Below are 21,605 nucleotides of genomic sequence, written 5' to 3' on the forward strand. Positions count from 1 at the left end.
TTTAGAAAAGGGCCAGAAAAAAAAGCTATTTCTCATACAGATACTCTAGGGAGTGTATTTTAAATCTTGGGATTTAACTTGTTTGCCTCTGTTTGAAACAAAGTATTGATTGCCACTATAATCAAAGAACGATTTTAATGGTTCTCACAACTACGTTCACCTATAACTTTCCAAGTAAACAAGGCAAGTGTTAGTAAAATGACTTTCCATGCTAGAATAGGAGTTATATTTATTGATGCTTCCCAGAGTCATCTGGACTTTGTATGGGATAAAGGCTCTTAATTACATTATGGAGTGGCTTTATGTGACTAATGATTTTGAAATGTATAGGTTGAAACTAATATTGTATATTACTTACATAACTGCATATAAGTAAATAATTATTACATTTAAAGATTTTTAACAGTCAGTGACTATCCCAGAATTATTTGGCTTATTTTCATTTTCAAGTATTTAAATCTTTCACGAAGTCCTTTCATACATGTTTATTCCCATTAGTTTTTAGATACACTTTTAGTCCTCGTTTTAACTTCTATAAATATCTGAATCACAGAACTGTAATTATCATGTATCTGTAAACTAGGTAATAAAACTAGTCTTAAGAATCCCTTTCTTTTCAGAGATCCTTTAATGCTTGTCCTTCAGGGAGTGATGTAACTGGTCTTTCATTTGAGAAGTTCCATACCTGAATGGCCTTACCTCAGATGGGAATGTAATTATTCAGGCATATAGCAGTGGTTGTTACCAGCTTTTGCTCAGGTTGTTAATAGTGGAACAGCATCATAAAAGCCAGATCAATTGTTTTCCTTAATAAACAAATCCATCTCTGAATTTGTTTTAGGATAAAATCATATTTATATACTGAAAATCGCGAACAAAACTTGGTTGTAGTTTACTCAGTAATTATTGAGGTTATTGTCTACAGCAGTGATAATGCATTGCCACTTGTGGGTGCTACTTTTCATTTCACCTACGGAAATCTATATTTGTGTGAAATATCACTCTGCGTTGTGGAAATAATGTAATTCAGCTCCTTTTAATGCCAGACTTCTGAGCATTATAGCAATATTATGTTCTTTGTAAGATCAAGCTCCGATTTCTTGTTTTGTGTCATTATCTGTATAACTTGGCTAATGCCGTCAGTCCTTTTGACTCCTGAATTATCAGATGTTTTATAAGGGAATTTCTTTACTGTGATGTATTTCACTTTAAGGAAATTATATTTTAGCAGCAAGTCATTTGCCTGAATTCACGCTATTGGTTATTACCCCTTTTGTGACAGTACAGAATTGCATTATGCTTTATGACTTTTCATCTTCTTGAATAACGACACTTCTGTTTAACACACAAACCGTGACAGAACTTCAATCAAAAATGCTGACTACAATATGCACTGGAGGGTTAAACAGAAATTCCTGAGAGAATATTAAAGCGTACACGTTTTTACATTTATGGACACTGAACCAAATCCATTTTTTTAATGGTATTTTTTTTTCTTTATTAAATGGTGGAGCTGGCCATATATATTCTTGTCATTAATCAATAATTTCTATTGTTTTAATTTTATGTTATGAAAGGCTAGAAAGCACAGCTGGCTTAGAGAATACTAAGTGGTCTCAGGTAAATGATTGCCAAGGGTTGGTGATTTATTATGAAGTCTGGGAAAGATCAGAGTGAATCTTCCCACCCAACCCTTTTTTATCAAGCAGAATCAGATTTGCAAGTAATGAAAACAAAAAGCCTCCACTTAAGTCAATTATTTCAATCTCAATTAAAAATAATGTTCTTGTCAGAAAGTATTTAATGTAAGTAGTTCTGCTGGTCTGAGTCTGGTGCTTTGTCGACTAAACAGCTAGCTTAACTTTTAATGGTATTAATGATATAAGACTCTGAATATACATAGGCAAGGCATAAATCTCTATAGGATCAGAGTCCCATGTTGTACTTATTGATATGTAGTAAAGCTGTCTGCTGGGCTGGCTACAGGTTAAACTGTACGCTCTATCATACAATACTCCAGACTATGATAACTGTTAATTTGGTTTTTTTTCTTAGTCAAAGATGACTATTAAGTTATGCTTTTTATTTATAAATATATTTTTACTTTGGTAGCAAAGGCATGCTATATTATAGAGGTATCTTATGTTTTAATTTGGTCACTCAGCAATAAATGTATTTGCCACATTCAGGACTGCTTTTTGTGTATCAAAGTTCTGATTAATTTTTAGATTTGTATTTAAGTATGTGTCATTTATGAGGTCATTTATTTAAGTGGTAGCCATTGGTGCAGGAATACAATAAATAATAATGATTCCTATTAAAGTGTTCAAAACAAACCTGGGAATCAAAATAGCAGCTCTTGGCACAAGTTGAAAACAATTATCTGTCCAAAAGGTTTGAAGATCAGTTAAATAAAAAGATTAAAGTTTCACTAATTGAGGTCTATTTGTCATATTTCCATCTTTTAAAGGTCTACATAGTAAAAATAATCCAATAAAGGAAAGAACAAAAACCCCACACATTTCTTTTTGTAGCTATTAAAACAGTAAAAGTAAATTCCTTATGTATAACAGGTTTGCAGTGTTGGTTTGAATAACTAGGATTTTCTTGATTTCTTGAAACTTTAAAAGGCTAAGCCTTTTGAGGGTTTATGGTGATTTTGTTTTGATTTTTTTTTAATTATGTCTGAACATTAACAGTTAAAAATTTACAGCTATCTTGCTAGCTTATTTTCATGAAATCATTAATTCTTTACTATGTTAATACCTTATTTTAGAAAACATTGATCTATGAGATACAAACGGAGACTCGAAGTTGGTTACCAGTTGTTCTTCCTTATGTATGTTATACATTGATAAACTTTTTCATTTCAATCTGCTTAAAGTTAATGAATAAAAGTAATCCAGTTAGTTGCATTAAACTGAAAGTTACCAGCTCCGTAGAAATAGAATAGCTTTGTCGTCACGCTCTGGAACTTCACAGAGACTGAACCAGTCACAACTCACTAACGTATTGCTACATATGTTGGGTAGAAGGAGAGATATAACCAAGGAGTACTATACAAGATGAAAATTCAGTGGAATGAAAGGTAAATGAAAGGGTAACACAGTAAATCCTAGTTTATGTGCATGGCAAGTATCGGTTAAGCCTTAGATTAGGGTTTCAGTCACACTTTCCCTTCAGTGTGACTATTTCTGTGCTTTAACGTGAGCATGAGAATAAGCATTACCAGATACGCGCACATACACCTATCAACTTCAATTTATGGAATGGATTACGTGCTTCAGCATAGTCTATTACATTGGAAAGTAATGAACCACAGCACTTTGGCTTTAGCTGTAGTTTAGCAGAACTCTTAAAGATGACACTGGCTGGCTGCATCTGAGTTTTTGACTGCACAGACTGTTTTGTTTTGGTTTTGGTTTGTTGTTTTTTTTTTTTAATCTCAAGATCGGGATGGGACCCCTGGGCAACTGCCATCAGGGGTAAAGCAGCAGAGAGTTGGCAGCTAAAGGCATTTTTCTTACAGCACAAGAGCTCTTGATTCCCATGTGTAAAAAAATCAGGCGGGGAAGGCAGGAGACCAGCATGGCTGAGTAAGGACCTCCTGGTCGAACTAAAGTGTAAGAAGGAAATGCACAGGCAGTGGAACCAGGGACATATATCCTGGGAGGAATATAGGGATGTTGCCAGCGTGTGTACGGATGGGATCAGGAAAGCTAAGGCACAGCTGGAGTTTGGAATTAGGCAAGGAATTTGAAGAACAGCAAGAAGGGCTTCTACAGGTACATTGGTCAAAAGAGGAAGATTAAAGAATATGAACACCACCACCCACCCACCCACACACACACACCCCCGCCCCCGATAAATAAGACAGGAAACCTAGTCACAACCAACATGGAGAAGGCTGAGGTGCTCAACCATTGTTTTTGCCTCAGTTTTCACTGGCAATCATTCTTCCCACATCTCTCAAGTCCCTGAACCTCAAGGCAGGGACTGGGTGAACCAAGTCCCTCCCAGTTTAGGAGAAGAACAGGTTTGAGACCACCTGAGGAACATGAACCTACACAAGTCCATGGGACCTGAAGAAATATATCCCAGGGTCCTGAGGGAATTGGCAGATGTAGTTGCTAAGCCACTCTCCATCATATTTGAAAAGTCATGGCAGTCAGGCGAAGTCCCCAGTGTCTGGAGAAAAGGGAATATCACACCCATTTTTAAAAAAGGTAATGAGATTCTATGATTCAGAGATGCTTGACTGGAGAATTTGAGGAAGTATTTTCCATATAAAATAATCTATGCATCCTAAAAGGAAGTTTTGATAGATTTTTCCTTGTCTTTGTCAGTTCAGAAAGTGGGCTATAGGATGGTGTTTCTCAAAACTTGAGTTTACTCGGGCAGATGAAATGGTATGCGTTTCCACTGAAGACTTTTTGTTGCTATTTCACATCCAAATACCTCAGTCCAGTTCTTTAGTGACCATACCTTTAAAAAAATGACGAAAAAATCCAGTAAATGTTTAAATGTGATTCTGTGCCTTGGCTGTCCATTTTCCACTGATTCGTCTCATGCAAGTGATCAGAAGCATGTAGTTTTTGTTTACAGGAAAAGTTTTTAACACATTCTTAGGCTCAACCCTGCGTAAAATGTCTTGGTTTTGGCTCTTGATGCGGCAGCTGTGTACCAAGATGAAAAAGAACAGCTGGCCAGGGAAAATCTGATCAGCCCACCATGCAGTATCATGGGGTGTATAGGTATGTTAAAAACTTTGGAAGTAACAAATGCTTTGTTGGTGTTTGAATATTTGTGTTGTATACATTCTAAAAGATTTTTAGTATACATTATAAATAGATGAGTGTGTATGTGTAGTTTGCATTGTTATATTTGCTCATTTTAAAGTGTGTTTATATCAGGTTGTATGCAGAGCCCTTTCTAGCTGAACTCTTAACAATAGCTAAAAGTGTAGTGACTAAGGAATGGCTCAAAAGATAACATTTTCTGTGTATTTTATTACTGTAAAAGATAAAAAACTGCTTTGTTGTCTTCCCTATAGCCAGTAGTCTGGATAGATATTTACAGATATGTTAAAAAACTTAATTTATCTACTTACAAATCATCATAAAAACGTAACTTTATGAAAGTAAAATCAATAGAAATTGCATATGGCTCATGGGGTAGATTTTATAGACTGTGTTTTTTTTGTTGCAGTAGCATAAACATCTATGAATATTAAGCCACTTTTTTTGCAATTCAATTTTAATCTTTCAAATATCGAACGGGGACTATTTTCTCCTCACTATGTAATTTCGATTCCCTTTTTTGCTGATGGTATTTATGATCGTAAACAGACATTAAAAAAAATAGAGACACAAAATTTGCTGAAGTGATTTGCCAAGGAGGATGCATGTACATAAGTAAAAGATGCTTAAGTAAACTTTGAACTTCAGAAAATATTCTCCTTGATCTGTTCTTTCCACAATTAGGATTATGAAATTTTACTGGATTATAGCAAATATGAGATTGTGACACTGACACATATTTAATTTGATTGTGTTCTTTCTGTCATTTGAGGCTTCATGAAGTAATCAGTCCATAGGTGGTGTAACAATAGAAACGATTTAGGAACTTTTACAGTAAAAGTGCTTAATTCTTGTAAGAACCTCTCTAGAGGGATTTCTTGGGTTTTGTTACTGATTTAACAGTTTGCTGGTTGTATTCTCCTATATATGCAAATCTATCTGTCATATGGGAAGAGAATATATGAGGCCTGTAGTTATGGTAGTTGCTTGCAACCAGTATTTTAGAAAATGTTTTAAAAACAGTTATGGTGAAATAATGATGATTTCAGTACCAGCAGAGGAAATAAATTTCAGGTGTTTGTCAGAAGACAAGTTCCAAGTGTGCAATCTGTAGATAACTAATATTGCTGAAATACTTATAAATTACTTTCCTGGTACAGATGGTGAACAAATTTGTTAAACTTATTTCTAACTTTTGTGCCATTTTGTTTACAGTATAACTTCATTCCTGCTAAATCTGTATTTGTGCAATTTGGCTGAGAATTCTGAAGACCATTAATTTGCTTGCAAAGTTTCTGCATTTTTAAATTACCTAGTGAATGAAGCTGCCCATTAATCATAAGATGAAGAGCTACCACTCTAAGTGACAATAAGGCTATGTGTCTTAGTCAAGAATTTTACATCAGTCAAAGTGGCTAGAATAAATAATTTTAGAAGATAAAACACAGAGGGCTCTAACCTTATTAAAAAATGTCAGTAAATAATAGCTGTTTGTTACTGGTTTAATTTCCAAAATTTCTGAGATATTTAGTTAAACACTTTGGGGGACTAATTGTAAGTGATACATACCCATTGTTACTTTGGTTAATAAAAATGGTAATACCTGTGCAAAACTGAACTGCTTTCAATGCTGTAATGTAATTACATTGTGGAAAACAGCATAATAAAACAAGAAGAAAACCCTAGGGATATGTAATTTCAGTTCTTTTGGAATGAAAGATACTGGCGGGGTTTGGGGACAGCTTTTAGACTGGGCAGGAAAACTAACTCTGTCTTACTGTACTATTCACTTGGATTAATTAAATCAGAGTGTAAAACTGTACTAAGCTTTTATGTGTGAATGAGTTGATAGAAAATATTGCCGTTTTCCTCCGGTAAGTGCTGCTCTTAACAAAAGAAAGGCTTGGACTGCAGTTTGATATACTACTTTCTTATCAAAATCTTGGAGTGTGGCTGTGGTTATCCTGGACCAGAGATGTCTAACCAAGAAAGAGAACTTAAAGTTTCTCTCCTGAATGTTTTCCTGTGTTTTCACAGTGGTAGAGCAGCTGTTAATTTCCCAGGCTAATGTGTCATCTGCAGTGAATCTCAGCCTTTGGTTCTGGAGAAAAATAGGAATGGATATCCAAAAAGAAAAAGTTGCAGACACTACGAAAGCAAGGAAATTTCCTAGTTTGCTTCAGAACTGTTCTTCCATTCTTCACTGCAGGTCTATCAGTAAAGAGTGTATTTGCTCTTTGGTCTTCCGTGAACCCTCTGTGTTGTGAGAAGGTGAACTAGATGAGTTAGGGCGGTCATCGTAACACAGAATCAGACTGTACATGTGGCGTTGATCTCTATTTGAAGAACATAAATTTGTCTGTATTAAGCTCCATACTGATGGAGTTGTGTTTCATCCCGACGATAAATCATTTATAGTTATGTTAGGTATCTTTAATTTACGCTGCAGTCTACAGGCCATTTGCATCAGCAGGGAGACAGTGGATTTAATCTCTTTGAGAAACCCGCTCATTTTGCTTGTTTCAACAGTTTGGTCTCTATGGCATAAGGAATGATTTGTAAATTCAGCCCCAAAATACATCCATTTGCAAATAAAAACACAGTGCTTATTTGGTATTTTTAATTGTACATCCATTTTATTAGACTGTATGTTTAGACCCACTGGTTGTTCAATATGTTCATATACTGAAATTTTAATCTGGAATCTATGCCTGCATGAAACCTTTTGTATGTCATTTATTTTTACTTCATAAACAGACTTTTGATCTTTTAACACTGCTACTAAATAGTTGTGGGCATGGTATTCATGTTAATTGATGTTATATGCCTGTATTTGCAGGCCATTGCCTCCTTTTTTGGGGGTAAATATAAATAATATTCTTTCAATATAAGAAGAGCACATTTTGTTCGTTTAGCTATGTGCTTATGTGGTGTTTGGACATAACTAAGTGAAGAGCATTATTTAAAAGAATCTTCACAATTTTCTAACTGTTGTGGAAGTAGAAGAAAATACAGGAAGGAAGCATTTAGTTAAATGTAGTTACATTAAATGCTGTGCTTAAGAGGCGCTAGCTCAGATCTCTACAGAAGTGTTTTGTTTTTTTTCCCTGCAGGATGAAAATGTAGCACTTGGGAAACATGGATAATGCAGCTATCAAGTAAGATAGAAAGTAGTAGCAAATGAAACAAAATCCTGCTTTAAAGTCCCACGACAAAGTCATAATCCTTCTGGATAGATCCTAATAGATACAATTCCTCTGTAAAAGTCCGTAAAAGGCAAAAGGGAAAGTTTTCAGAATTCTTTTGTATCCTAACAGTTTCTCAAAATAGAGGCTCTGGGTGATAACTTTGTATTAGCAAATACTTGTTTTCCAGAGTAGAAGCTTTACTTAACCTTCAGTGTCTCAGGAAGGACTGTTCTGCTCCATTCTGTGACACTGGGGCTAAGGAGGAAGGAATGGCAGGAGCTGATTATAAACCTAGATGTTCATCCTTGAGCCTAGAGATTGCTGAACTTGCTGATCTAACTACATACTAAAACTGTCATCCATTAGGGTGGCAGGACACGTCTCAGATAACAGAGAGATGAGAGAAAACTTTGGGTAAGAGATGATAGCAGTTCCTCCAGAGTCTTAACCACATTTGTTGCGTGATGAGGATGGGCTAAGTGTATTCAGACAACACACTCCTCAGAAACTTCTGCTGGTTCCTTTGCATCCGAGGCCTTAATTCTCCAGCTGCCCATATGGCAGCACAGCCACATAGTCTACAATGTGATATAGGTGGTATTATGTGTCGTGGCTTATGATCAGTGGTATTATGTGTCCTCGTGGATAATAGTCCCAAAATGCAAGCTACATTTGATCTACCTGATAGCCCTCAAGCAGCTCAACAGTTTTATATTGCCTCCCAAGACCAAAAAAATGATTCTGAAGGTTCTGAAAAATGTTCTGCTAGTGTATAACCACAGAGAAATTTGAGTTTGAAGCTGACCCTGCTTTGATTTGCAAGAGAGAGAGGGTGTTGGACTCAGTGATTTGCAGAGATCATTCTAATCTAAATTATTCTGTAGTTCTATATATGGCATTTTTAGCAGCATGCATATGTTATGTGAATTTTAAAAAGTGTCTTTAACATTGAACTTTCTCTCTTAATACAAATTCCAATAGTCCAAAGCTGTTGTCCAATCCTACTTTGAAAAACAAATGCCTTAAATGTGTTTGAGCCTATGGGTTTGTCTACCTAACACAACAGAATATGGTGCAAGAGATCTCTGACCCACAGGAACAGAGCTGTTCCTGGAGCACAGATGCATCAGGGCAGCACTGTGCCTGAGATCATAAGCTGTATGGAGAGCGTAGGGCTGTAACACCGTTATATGAATGTTTTTGCAATCAATGCACTTTTTTTTTTTTTCTGAAAATATGATGGAATATTAGAACATAGGCTTTTGTATTATAAAAGCATGCTTTTTAACATCTGGTTTTCAATACTCTCTGATGAAGTCATACCTCTATTTAGAGTAATCCTTGAAACTTTTGCTCCTATATGAGTGTTTCAACTCTGATTATTGCATTCTATTGAAACAGCAGTGCACCTGGATCTCAAATTTCTGTTGTTCTTGGTCTACCATGGGTTTGTGCACATCTCCTAATCCATAGTCTGCAGTCTCCTGAAAGGAGACAACCACCCCTTTTCTGTACATAGAAAGTAATTTGCATTAGAAATCGTGTGTGCTATCTCATGCAGAAAAGCTAGCCTGAACTGTTAATGTTGTGAACAGTTGTGACAATGCAAGTTATGACTTAATTTCTGGTATGATTGGTCGGGGTCTCTCACAAAGAGCATCAGTCTAAGCCAAAGGGGAAACAAATATAGTGGACATTATGTTTTCAAATACTGAAAATATTCAACAATTTTTATTTTTTAATGAGAAAGGGTGTCCTAAGAATATTTAAAACCCTGTAAGGTGTGGTAACTGCCTATACCTTCATGTCTTTTACATCACCAAAATGTTAATATAGGCATATTTCAGCCTGGTGTTATGGGTGTTACTTAGGTATGATTGCTTTCAGTTTGCCCTTATTTATTTTATGTGTATATCAATATACTAATTTATTTTCTCTACCACTAGGCAGGTGCTCTGTAGATAACATTCAGAGAACCATTTTTGTGCTAATCCAATCACTCATTATAGTAGGTATATTAACAATTTCATTCCGACGTGTTTTTTTTTTTTTAATGTGATAAAGCTTACCTGTAGAAACGAGACTAAGAGCTCTAATTCCATTGCCCCTCCTTGGATAAATATAGCAGCCTGATTAAAGTGTCAAGAAATGTGAGATCACTAATGAATCAACCTTCTGTTTTGTTTCATTATTGTTAGTTTCGGGTATCTCCGTAATGCATTTTTCTTCCTCACGGTAAATAAACCTACCCCTTGAATGGTTATAAAGTATGAGAAAGAAATAAATAAGCAGAGAAGAACTGTGAGTTGACTGATAAGTCAGCATGTCTGTAAGATGATGAAAGCTTCTTGAAAAAGTCACCTGTAAAGTTGTCTTTTTATGTATATTTTGTATAATAGATTATTTAAAATTCAGCTGTAAATTACACTTCCACGAGATTTCACATAGATTTCTCTACTACCACACAGAGTAAATACTGCACAGACAGACTATACCACAGAACTTGCAAGTTATTTTGTGCAGGAGCATTTTTATTTTAATAACAATGTCTATTGAAAATTTACTACGCTACAAGAATAGCTTTATGGGAAATCTTGTGAATTTGGAATATTAATGTAAGATAAATTACTTTTAAATTGAATTTCTAGAATGCAATTGATTGTGTTTGCCTGGGATGAATAAGGAATTATCCACATTGTTATCTAAAACTTAGATATGCTGCTTCTGAGCAAGTTAGAGAATAATTTAGGAATATTTCTGATAAAGTGCAGTGTATTTCACATTGCCTTAGATTACTTGAGAAACATAGAAGCAATGTTTTGGTAAAGTTTATCTTTAAACTATCTTTTATAGGTAAGGTAAAGGTTGAATTTTCAATTTATTAAAAGCAGATGTATCAAAAACTTTCTGCCTTCATCTCTGAGACTATTTTCTTCTTGAAATCTTCGCATATCTTTAAAAGACTTTTTTATTAGTTGCAGGTTGTTCTTTTTTTCTATAGCCAGCATAGATTTAAATTTGCTATATTCCTTAGAACGTTGCTCCAATGTATGTTACTGACCAGCATTTTCCAGTGGGTATGAAAAACAAAAGGGTCAGGAGACATAAAAATGGATAGGTGGCTTATTTTTATTCTGGCATTCAACTTGCTTAGCTATGAAATCTTTTCTCCATTTGTCAACAGGGAAATCATTCTTGCGAATTCTTCTGTGGCAGACCTTAGTAACAGTTAAAATCCGTCCAGGAGGGGCAAGAACAGTGGAAGGTCTCTTAATTAGCTTTCTAATTTACAGTGAAAATACATTTTTTTATTAGTCATGAGTAACTTGTAACCTAACATGGTGTTACTCACTTGAGAAAATAATTTTGTTTTGATTGCAAAGGAATCCACTGCTTTCTGAATGCCAAGTTAACAATAAATATCTTGCTTATGAAGCAGAAGTTTACTTCTTTATTTAATGAATGAAGAAATTCAAATGAATACAATAAACAGGATTTTCTGAAAGAAAACAACACAGTTGGATTTGATTTGAAAAGAGCAATAGCAGTCATATGTCATGTGTCATTATAGGAGAGAACTGGCGACAGTATTATTCATTATGTGGTTTCAGAGTGCCCTAAATTGGAGTATAAGATTATTGGAAGTGGATGATTTCCCCAGATTACTGCTTAATAGTGACTAAAGGGCCCACATTACTCATATTTGCAATGAAAATAGTGCCAAAAAACAGCAGTAGTTGACTGGAATGAAATGTGGAGCCCTCAGGGTTTTAGCTTGAGATGCAGCTTAATTGTGTGTCTCTTGCTTAATACAAATGTCCCTGAGTCTCTGAGGCTGGTGTGCTTTCAGCACTGGCAAATTGATCCAGCAGTTTCCAAAGTATTTACTGGGTTTTTTTTCTTCACTGCTTTCTCAACAAATTATTATAATGACTTTGCAGACTGAAGTAGGCTTCCTTGTTTCTGACTGTTTATCATTGCCAAATGCTATATTCTTTCAGCTTCCTGTCAGCTTGTGTTTATTTCCTTTATCTGCTTAATCTTCTATGATGACATGTTTGGAAGAGGGTTGGGGTCTGAATTGTGGTGAATGGAACCTTCCTTTTGCACTTCTAGAAAAATGGGCATGTAAGAATAACCCAACTGGGAGTAGTGTACTTTTGCTGTAATACAATTGATGTGTTGGTCGCTCTTGTAAATGAAATATAAGTGTTGTGAATTACTTTTAAACAAAAGCAATTGATATTTTCAAGCAGATTTATTAAGTACTTTTAGGAAGAATTTAAACTGTGAAATTTCTTATACTTCTAGGGGCATATGTTAGCCCTGCTTGAAAAATTTTCTGCTAAATTGGTTGTAGGATATGCATAAAGCATTCTTGTAGAACAACTAAATTAGAAACGACCTGAAATTTACACAAATTTGACCAAAAATCATGTATTTCTTTCATGGTATTTAGAATTTCTCTCTGCCGCTTCCCGTGAGATGAAGCAAAAACATTGCATTTCTGTGAAGGAAAATTAGTTTGTTGTGTGAAGGTGCTGGACTGAAGTGCAGAAGAATGAGTTTTAATTCAGTGCTACGTTGAATTCCTGGTATGCCAAACTCAGACAAGACTTATTAACCACTGTGGTTCTGTTCCCTGCTCATGAAATGGAAACAAAAGTACCTTCTTTTTTGCCTATTGAAAATGTGAGGTGTAAGTAACAAAGACTAACTTTTACATAGAAAATGCCTTGGGAAAGGACCTCAAGAAGTCATCCTGCCCATCTACTTTAAAAAACCAAGGCCTGGAACTAAAGTATTTAAATGTTTTCTTAAAAACAGGGAGATGAGCAATGGAAGAAATTATTCCTATATCATATACTGTCTGGCAGAGATCATGATTTCTACCTTGCCTGCCATACCTCAGAAATTTGAATAAGGTATAAAAGAAACCCTAGATTCTGAAAATGATGCTTACAGTCTTTGAATTCAGAGGGATCACTTAAGTCTTTTTGGGTCAACATGGTTGACTCAGAAAGTAACTAGGATTAATTGGTAGAATCTATAAATAGTAGCTGATTAAAGACAAGACCTTAAATACGTATTCAAAATAAACCGAACTGTTACACCTTCTGAGTTTCACTGATCCCTGAGTAGTACATCTCTTAATGTTGCTCTTGTGGCTGTTCTTCAAAGATAAAATTACTGATGAGGATTTTAATGGTTATTATTTCCTTTAGCTTAGAAGATTAAATAGCTGTCTTACAGTGCTCAGCAAAATTTTCTAATGAACACTTATAACTTTTGTAGATCAGTCTTTTTTAATATTTGTTAGAGACATTGCTGCCTGAATTCAGCCACTTATATGAATGAAGTTATTTATTACATTGCATTAATTGCAAATTTCTACCTTTCAGGAATGAATTTTGCCATTCATTTTTTTTGCAATACAATAAAATATTAACTGTGCAACTAGAAGCATGATACTGGGGAATCCCTGTTATGCTATTAATACAAAGGATGAAGATCAGTAAAGGTGTCTGGCTTTTATAGGGGTGATTTGATATGATCATTTTTACTATATAGGAGAAATTCAAGATGAAGAATAAAATTAATCTAGTTCATGCTAAGGTAAGAACTCAAAATTTGGAAACAAAATTTTTCTAGAAGGAGAAAACCTGTATGAAAAGTACAAATGATATTCGAAAAACAGAAGGAAATTCCTTTTATAGTAGTTAAAGGAAACACACATGAATGAATCACAAAATAAAAAAAATTTGTGATCATTATTTATATCTCATAAATTTTTGAGATCAGTTGTTAGGGGATGAAAGCTACATTCCATTGTTCTGTGTAAAACCCCACTGAAATTATTATATCCCTTCCATTTCCATGTAGCAAAAATTAATTTTTTTCAAGGTGATGTTTTTCCCCTTGTATAGTCTAATGTTGTTCTTCCACCTCTAGAGGAAATAAAGGACATCTTTGGTTACATTATGTTTTCCCTAAATTAAAAAATACTTTCACTGTATCAGATTACAGGTGAACAAGTGGGAAAACCTCTTCTGCAGGAGGAATTTAGCTGGATATATATGGTTTGGTCAGACAGAGCTTGCATAATGTCATTACCTGCTAATAGGATGGGTCCAGGAGAAGATGGCTTCTGTTGTGTTCTGACCTTACACGTTAGACTAGCTGGGTGTGATAGACTTTTGCTGGCCTCAGAACCTCTGGATCTGACTCCCTCCTGTCAGTCCTTGCTTTTGTTGGCTCTGGGGAATGTTGCATTGCTCTGAATGTCCTGAGAATACTTCAGCTCTGCATTAAGACAACACTTTTCAAAGTATACACAAAGAATATATATCTCCAGCTCTCTTAAGATGCAATGCATTCCTCCATTGCATTTGCTTCAGTAAGGGCAAGGGGGCTTGTTGCTTTTTATTCTCCCTGAAGCATCAAAGAATAGACCCAGCTAGAAATAGATAAGCATGAAAATACCTCTGGTGTCTAGCTGCTGTGTTTTGTTCATATGCCAGTGTTAATAACAGTTGACCAAATACAGGACAGGAATGTATTTTTTTTCTCAGGTCGTCTGGGACCTTTATTTTTTCTTTGGGCCTTGTCTGCAGCAAAGAAAATAGTTTGTCCTCTGGTATCAGCTGGACGTGTATTGTATAATCAACTCCCCGCCAATTGGGGAATGGTGTTTGTTATTTGCCCTGCTCTTGTCTCTGCCTTTTTATTTCTTCCACCTCTTCTCCTGCCCTCTCTAAGGTATATTGGGACTGATTTAATGGCCTGTGGACTGGATGTCAGACCGGATGACTTGGTCCCTTCTGTCTGATTTCTGTGAAAGCTCTGAAGTACAGGTGTTCTAAATCTGTCTCTGCTAGTTAGTTACTGTCACAGAAATCACTTATGTGCCTTGTGCCTCAGTATTCCCAACTTGCATATTATTTAGCAGCTTCAGACATCATACATATTAAATATTTGGGAAAAAAACTGAAAGTTTAATCTACTTAAAATACTCATCTCAAGAAAATAAACCATTTGGACTTGATCTTCCACATATTAGAGCAAGACTGGAACTCAGACCAGATATTAATTGCTATTCAAATGTTACACATTTTTTGTTGAGTGATTAGATACCATTAGTCTGTACATTTGCACAGTTGGTTGTCTCATACTTGTAATATTCTTCTGTTACTTATTTTCATGGCCAAAAGATGTGGTGCTTTACCCATTACAGTTTCTGTAAGCTTCATGCTGTTAACGTTCATATCTGTTAAATACTGTGTCCCAAAATGCAAAGTATGCAAGGGAATACTCATTGAAATTACTGTATTTATTTCTCTCTGAGGAAAAGTATCAATGTAGTATAATAGTATGTCTCAGGGCTGGAGATCTTGGAATTCACATTCACAATAACAGCAGTCTACTTTGTGCTAAAGATAATAGGAGACAGTACTTTGCTAGGAGCAGTATCTTTCATGTCTGTTCTGTTCTAATATTCAGGGAGTAAATATTCACCACTTCTGTGTTAATCCGGAAACAGAGATATAAAACTGAATGGAGAAGTATCTGCTTCTCTGTAGCTGAAATCTTTGAAAATTAGAAATTATTAGACAGCATCAAATAGGCAAGCCAGCAGCGGTGTGTGCATGGAGCTATGCGAAACGAAGTTCGTCTCTTTTTACTTCTTCACACACTACCTGCACCTCTGAGAATAATTGTAAGCCTCAATTGCATATGTCTCTGGAAAGAATCTGTACTTTCCCTCTGTTTTTCACAAAAATATAGTTAATCTGTATTTCAAGTTCACAGGAGGAGGTTTCTGCATAGTCTTTGCATAACCTTTGCATGCACAATATTCTCAATGCTTGTTTATTCTGTTGGCTGAAAAATAAACCTTTTCAAAGAACTAGAAACTTATATTCTTTCCCTGACTAATACTGTACCCCTCGTTGTCTATGTTCATCAGTATATCACTTCAATGAAATAATGAGCTTGGTTTGTCATAAAAGGAGACACACCTCTGAAGAGCTTTATTTTCATTTCACAGAGCTGCGCCACCGTACATTTAGTGTAGTTGTAAGCTAAATGCTTCATCATTTCATTATGTCACCATTAACAGCCACTTATGATAATAAAAACTTTTTATGAGTTTTACTCCTTCTGAAAAGTACAGTAAACACTGATACACTTTTGCTCTCAACTGGACTGTCACCGTAGCATATAAATGGTGCTTTTTATGTCAGGGCATGGAAGATGGGCCAGCGGAAAGCAAAGCAGCTGTTTTGCTCAAGCACATAGATTTTAGACTAAAGAGTAAAATAATGTCCTAATGATGAGAACAGGGCATATGGCTATAATGTAGCAAATAGAACAAGAACTGCGATCATTACAGCTCTGAAATATTTTGTACAAATCTATTGAGCCTCATCTTGTAATTCACTAATTTGGTACTCAAATTCTATTAGATGTTGTTCCTTCAGCATCCCCTACTTAAATTAACAGTACTGAAATTGTAACCTAATAGACCTTTCACCCACACTTTGATTTCTCAGAAACTATTAAAAATGAAACATTTATCAAAATATTGTGGATTTTCTGTGATCAGTAAGCAAAACTGTATGGCAGTAATAAAATTTAGAAAATTACACTTGAGGTTTTCATCAAGTCATCATTTCCCAACACTTAATATTTGCATAAATCTTTGTTTAAAGCCAAGCAAACTTCCAAAATTTATTTTTAGCTTTATCCTTATCCTCAACATAACTATTAAATGTCCTGTTTTACTTGCCGAGCAGTTTGAGAGGCTGCTGTATATAACCCATGGACTGAGGCACACAGTGGCCTAAAAATAGGGGATAACATGGGACTAAATTTGAATTTGCTCATCCCTGTTTTCAGTATCCTAACTGATAAACTGTTTCCTATTTATTTTAATGGGGCTAGTGATAGATCATGTTATATCATAAGGAGACATCCTGAATAGGTCTGTAGGTCTAAGAGGGATGGCATATTTGTCACAGATCATATGGTGAGTTATAAATTATACCTGCTGTCTTTTGTGCTCAGTAATCCCATTATAGTCAAGGAGGATGCAATATGAAAGAGAGCAGATGGTTCTGTCTCTGCTGCCTTCCTGCGGAGTTTCTGTCCTGGCTGTACTGCTGGAGACACGTTGCATTGGTGCATTTCTCTGCTGTTCTTCATTTCTACACAGGTCTCAGTTGTTCATCTGAGAGCAAAATCTGTGGTTGTTATGTGAAGCAGAACTTCACAGTGTCTGGTTCCTTAATCCATTTTTTTATCAGACTTGCTTTTTGTAGTTCTGGTATGGTCTAGTCTAGTGCATGTTCACTGGTCAAAACTTAGAAAATGCATTTTCCTTCCTTCTTCCTCCCTCCCTCCTCTGACTCGGACGGGTATTGTGTTACTTGTTCCCTCCAGGGCACAAGAGGTAATGTTCCCTGCTTGGTTAAACTGGATTTTGCTTAGAAAGCTTAGCTCAATTCTTCTGCCAAGATTACAGTTATTAACAATAGATGATATTTTCTCTCACTTGGCTCATTCTTCCCCAGAAAGTAACATGTAAGATGCCCTTCAAACTTTCTGAAGTTTTTATCCCTATCAGTTATTGTAATCTAATATTTAAGCTAAGAAACTTGTAGCTATTGCAAGACATTTCACACATGCCCTTCCCAAGTAGAATATTGTGTGGGCAGTGTAATATTTTATTGCAGTTAAACAGGTTTTACCTTTTTAGAGTGGCAGGGGGGAGGTGTCAAAGGACTTTATTTCAAGCATTGTTTGCTTTTACTGGAGCAGGCAACTAAATAAATTAGCTATTGAAAGAAGCTACGATTTCATTTGTAGTGGTTTGTTCTCCCATCTCTGCTTGTCTACCAGTCCCTAAAGAGATATGATTTGCCTTCGTGCTTAGGACAACTGGCATTGTTAACCTCTGCTTTAATCCTGGAGCTTCAGGTATCTCCTGGTATCTTAAGACAAGGACAGTTTTTACCTGGGAGAAAAGGTTTGCAGCCCTCAACTTGATATTCCACAACTGATGTAGCAAACAGTTGATAACATATATTTTATTTCTCTTTTTTTATGCCTTGCAGCTTATTGGAAAACAAGTTAAAGAGTATGAGTCCAGGCTTCTGGGATGGGATATTGACAATTGGTTTATGCATGGAAGTTCAGAATTCTTACAGGAAAGCAGCCCCCAAGGTCAGATCATGGCAGAGTCTGAACATTTCACTGATTTGATTGCTGAAGTTCAAATTATTAGTATCTCCTGGCTCTGGATGACTATTTCTCAGCTTTTAAAATTCATATACTAGCTTGTACAATTCATCACTTCTTGTGGAGTGCTTTATACTAGTACAATAAGATATGTTTGCACCCATGATTGAAGGAATATGCAGGTAAATACTTGGTGACTGGGAGTGAGGTAATGCTCATATGGTTCAGTTAGCAGCTGTAGAATGGTTTGTTTATTTTTTTAAATGCCAATAAAGGTGCAGCACAGAAATTAAAAGAGTTTGAATTTTGTGTCTGTAATCATAGGTGTTCAATATGTCAGCTGAAGATTAGGGGTCTGTTTCTATAGCATCACTTCTTTTTGATGATCGAATCCTAGGTTTTAGAAATGGCAGCCTACCTCTCTTGAAGATGTTGCAGGGTATTCAAGAGGCCTGAAAAAAAATAGTGGTTTAGGTGAATGAAAATAATTTGAGGTGAATAGTTTTAAGGGGAAAGATGAAAACTGTCTGGAACTGAAGCTTTTGCTGTCCCCAGAATAGGCACAGTTTCCTCATAATAAATGGTCTACCTTGGAAAAGGCAGAGTGCAAGTGGTGAGAGAGGCAGAGCTTGTTCTTCACACACATTAATTTATTTGCATCTCTTTTGAGACTATCACAGGTATCTTTTTTTAAAAGAAAGGAACACAGGTGGGAGACTAACTCAAGTGTTTTAAACACATCCTTTGCCGCCACAAAGTGATTATATTCATTGCCACCATTAACCCCATTGACTCAGTCACTGCACAATGGCTGAAACTGCACTTCTGAAACACTCCGGCGTGGAAACATTGACTGACGCGATAAACATGCTGAAGGGTAACACGCCGCTGCTGCTATTGAACAGCTCTGGGCACAAATAGCTTCCTTTTAATATGGACAGAAAGATGAAGTGAAATTTTAATCAAACAAAAAAGACCGTCTGAGAATACTGAAATGCCAGACCTTGTGGTGTTTTGACAGTATTGGATTTGTCTTCTCTGCACTCCTGTAACTGTTTCAATTAGCTTTTATCTATGTTTTTAGTGAAGTTTTTCTTCTTGTTTAAATTCAGCTTAGTTTGCTGGTATATGGCACACTTATTTGTCCTTTAAATTCACATGAATAATCTCTCCAACTATCAAAGACATAATCTATGCTTTGTTTTTAGACACGACATTAATTTAGTGTAGTATATGAATATTATATTTTTATTCCCTTTGTTTTGTTGTTGTGATTGTTGTTTTCTCTTTAAATATGGCATTTAGATATAAAATACCATGTACTCTTCTTATTTAGAAGCCCTTAATAAGAGAAAGGATCTTGCATGTGTATTACTTCTACGTTTTGAAGAGCTCAGCCTTAGTTTTATGCTGATATATACCTAAATAGACGATTTTCTATGTATATTTTGGTCCTGCCACCTGAGTGAGGTGTAGAAACCCACCTTTTTGTTGATTCTCCAGTGTGTTTGGGACAATTACTCTATTACCATGAAACAACATGAAAACCCTAGCTTAGGTATGGATTTAGACGTAGGTACCTTTTGTATCAAGTGAATTGTGTAAGTAATCTGATCTTAAGAAAGTGGATTCCAGATTGCAAATTTTATTACAAGGGCTGTATGGGTTTTTTCTTCCTTTTTTTCCCCCTCTTACTTGGTGGTAGCTTAAACTCCATGATGCTTCTGTAGGAAAATACTTCAATATTCGTGATACAAATGTTTACAAAAGACAAATATAGGTAAGTCCTACATAAAAATCACAGGGAGGTTATTCAGCATGCCTGTGCCATTGATCACAGACAGAATCATTCTACTCTTGTTGCATACTCTTCTTAAAGGCAGCAGAGTAATATGCATTTTTTGGAAGCAGGGCTGAATAGACTCCGTTTGACATATATTGCTAATGCTGGAATCAAATTGATTGCTACCATTTATGACTCCCTGACTTTTGCATTGAGTATTTATTATGCGAGATGGATCAATTTCTTACAAAAGCTTCTTTTTTTGTTTTGTTTTGGGGTTTTTTTGGTTTTGTTTTTTTTTGTTGTTGGTTTTGGTTTTTTTTTTTGCTTCAATTTTAATTGCCAAAATAAACCTCAAAATACTAGACCTGTTCTGAAGAAGAATTTTATGCTACTGGCAGTTAAAAAATGCATTTATCCTCCTTATTGTTAATAGTTTCCTTTTCTTTTGTAACTGAGGAAATAATTAAATATTAGTAAAATTTTATATCAAATGATGCCAAAGTAATGGTCTTAGTATGAGTTCATATATTCTGGAGAAGTACAGAGGACAAACTAATCGTAATATGACAGACAGAAAGTCAGGAAATTTGCTGATACTCAGTAGACGTTAGTTGGAAATAGGATTGCTTAGGATGGTCTGATAAATGGGTCTTAACTAGTAAATAAAAAAATCATGAAAGACGACCCTTTTTCAAAATTAAATATTTTGTCTTTTGTGTATTTAATTGACATTTTTTCGCTTTTGAAACCCATTTTGTGCTGAGCAGTTTCTTTGAAACTGGACCCATGATGCTAAAATAATAGCTTAAGATGTTCCAAAAAGTCCTTAAGATTCATTTGCCTTTAACAGATTGGAGGCTTTAGTTAGCACAATCTAACCTTTTCAATCTTAATTAAAACTTCATTTTATATTGTATGGAGTTATCAGTTGGAAAGGGTGGCGTGTGGCAGTAGAGGTAGAAGAGGAGAATGTGCATGCTTTGCTACTGACATCCAAGGGACGTTATTTTCTTCAGTGTACAGTAGGGTTAGCCTTAATTTCATGTCCTTAAGCAATGTGAAATGAAAATAAGACTGCTTTTCGGGCAAGAGAAAAAAAACATCTTGTTCAAAAGAGATCGTGTCACAAACAGTTCATTTGAAGAAAGAGGAAAAACTATAGTCTGATGTTGGGAGCGAGAGAGGAATATCACGAATTTGTGGTAACAATTAGTGAACGATGAGATATAGATGCAGTGAGAGGTCAGTTTCAGAAATAATCTTGTTTTAAGGGATATTTACTTAGAAGTATATGTATAAACTATAAATGAAGCTTCTCAGCCTCTACCTAAACTGATATAGAGCTAATATCATTATTTTAGAATCTATTGTAAAAAAGAAATTGTAATAATTATGGCTGCCATAAGGACCATAGATTATACCCTTCAGCCCACAGATGCACACTCAGGGCAAGCAATAAGTATTATCCAAATATTTTTTTGAAGGGAGAGAGGAACTTTGAGAGGTATAAAACTTCTCTAGATTCTAGGAAAATACGTCCATAGCTGAAGAATATGAGAACTCTGCTTGCCTCAAAGCACTTCTGACTACAGT

General features: G+C 35.5%; 1 protein-coding gene across 25 annotated transcripts in view; it reads left to right on the forward strand.

The window, feature by feature from the left end:
- RBFOX1 (RNA binding fox-1 homolog 1) overlaps window positions 1–21,605 on the forward strand; it is an 853,949-nt gene that overhangs the window by 350,568 nt on the left and 481,776 nt on the right. The window contains exon 3 of one of the 25 annotated variants that reach the window (XM_068420340.1): window positions 7,913–7,957. The exons of the other annotated variants lie outside the window; for them this stretch is intronic. The gene's annotated coding sequence lies outside the window, so the exon portion shown is untranslated. The remainder of the gene's footprint in view (window positions 1–7,912; window positions 7,958–21,605) is intronic. 25 annotated transcript variants of the gene reach the window in all.

The sequence above is a fragment of the Nyctibius grandis genome, chromosome 30, assembly GCF_013368605.1.
Source record: "Nyctibius grandis isolate bNycGra1 chromosome 30, bNycGra1.pri, whole genome shotgun sequence".
Taxonomy (NCBI): domain Eukaryota; kingdom Metazoa; phylum Chordata; class Aves; order Nyctibiiformes; family Nyctibiidae; genus Nyctibius; species Nyctibius grandis.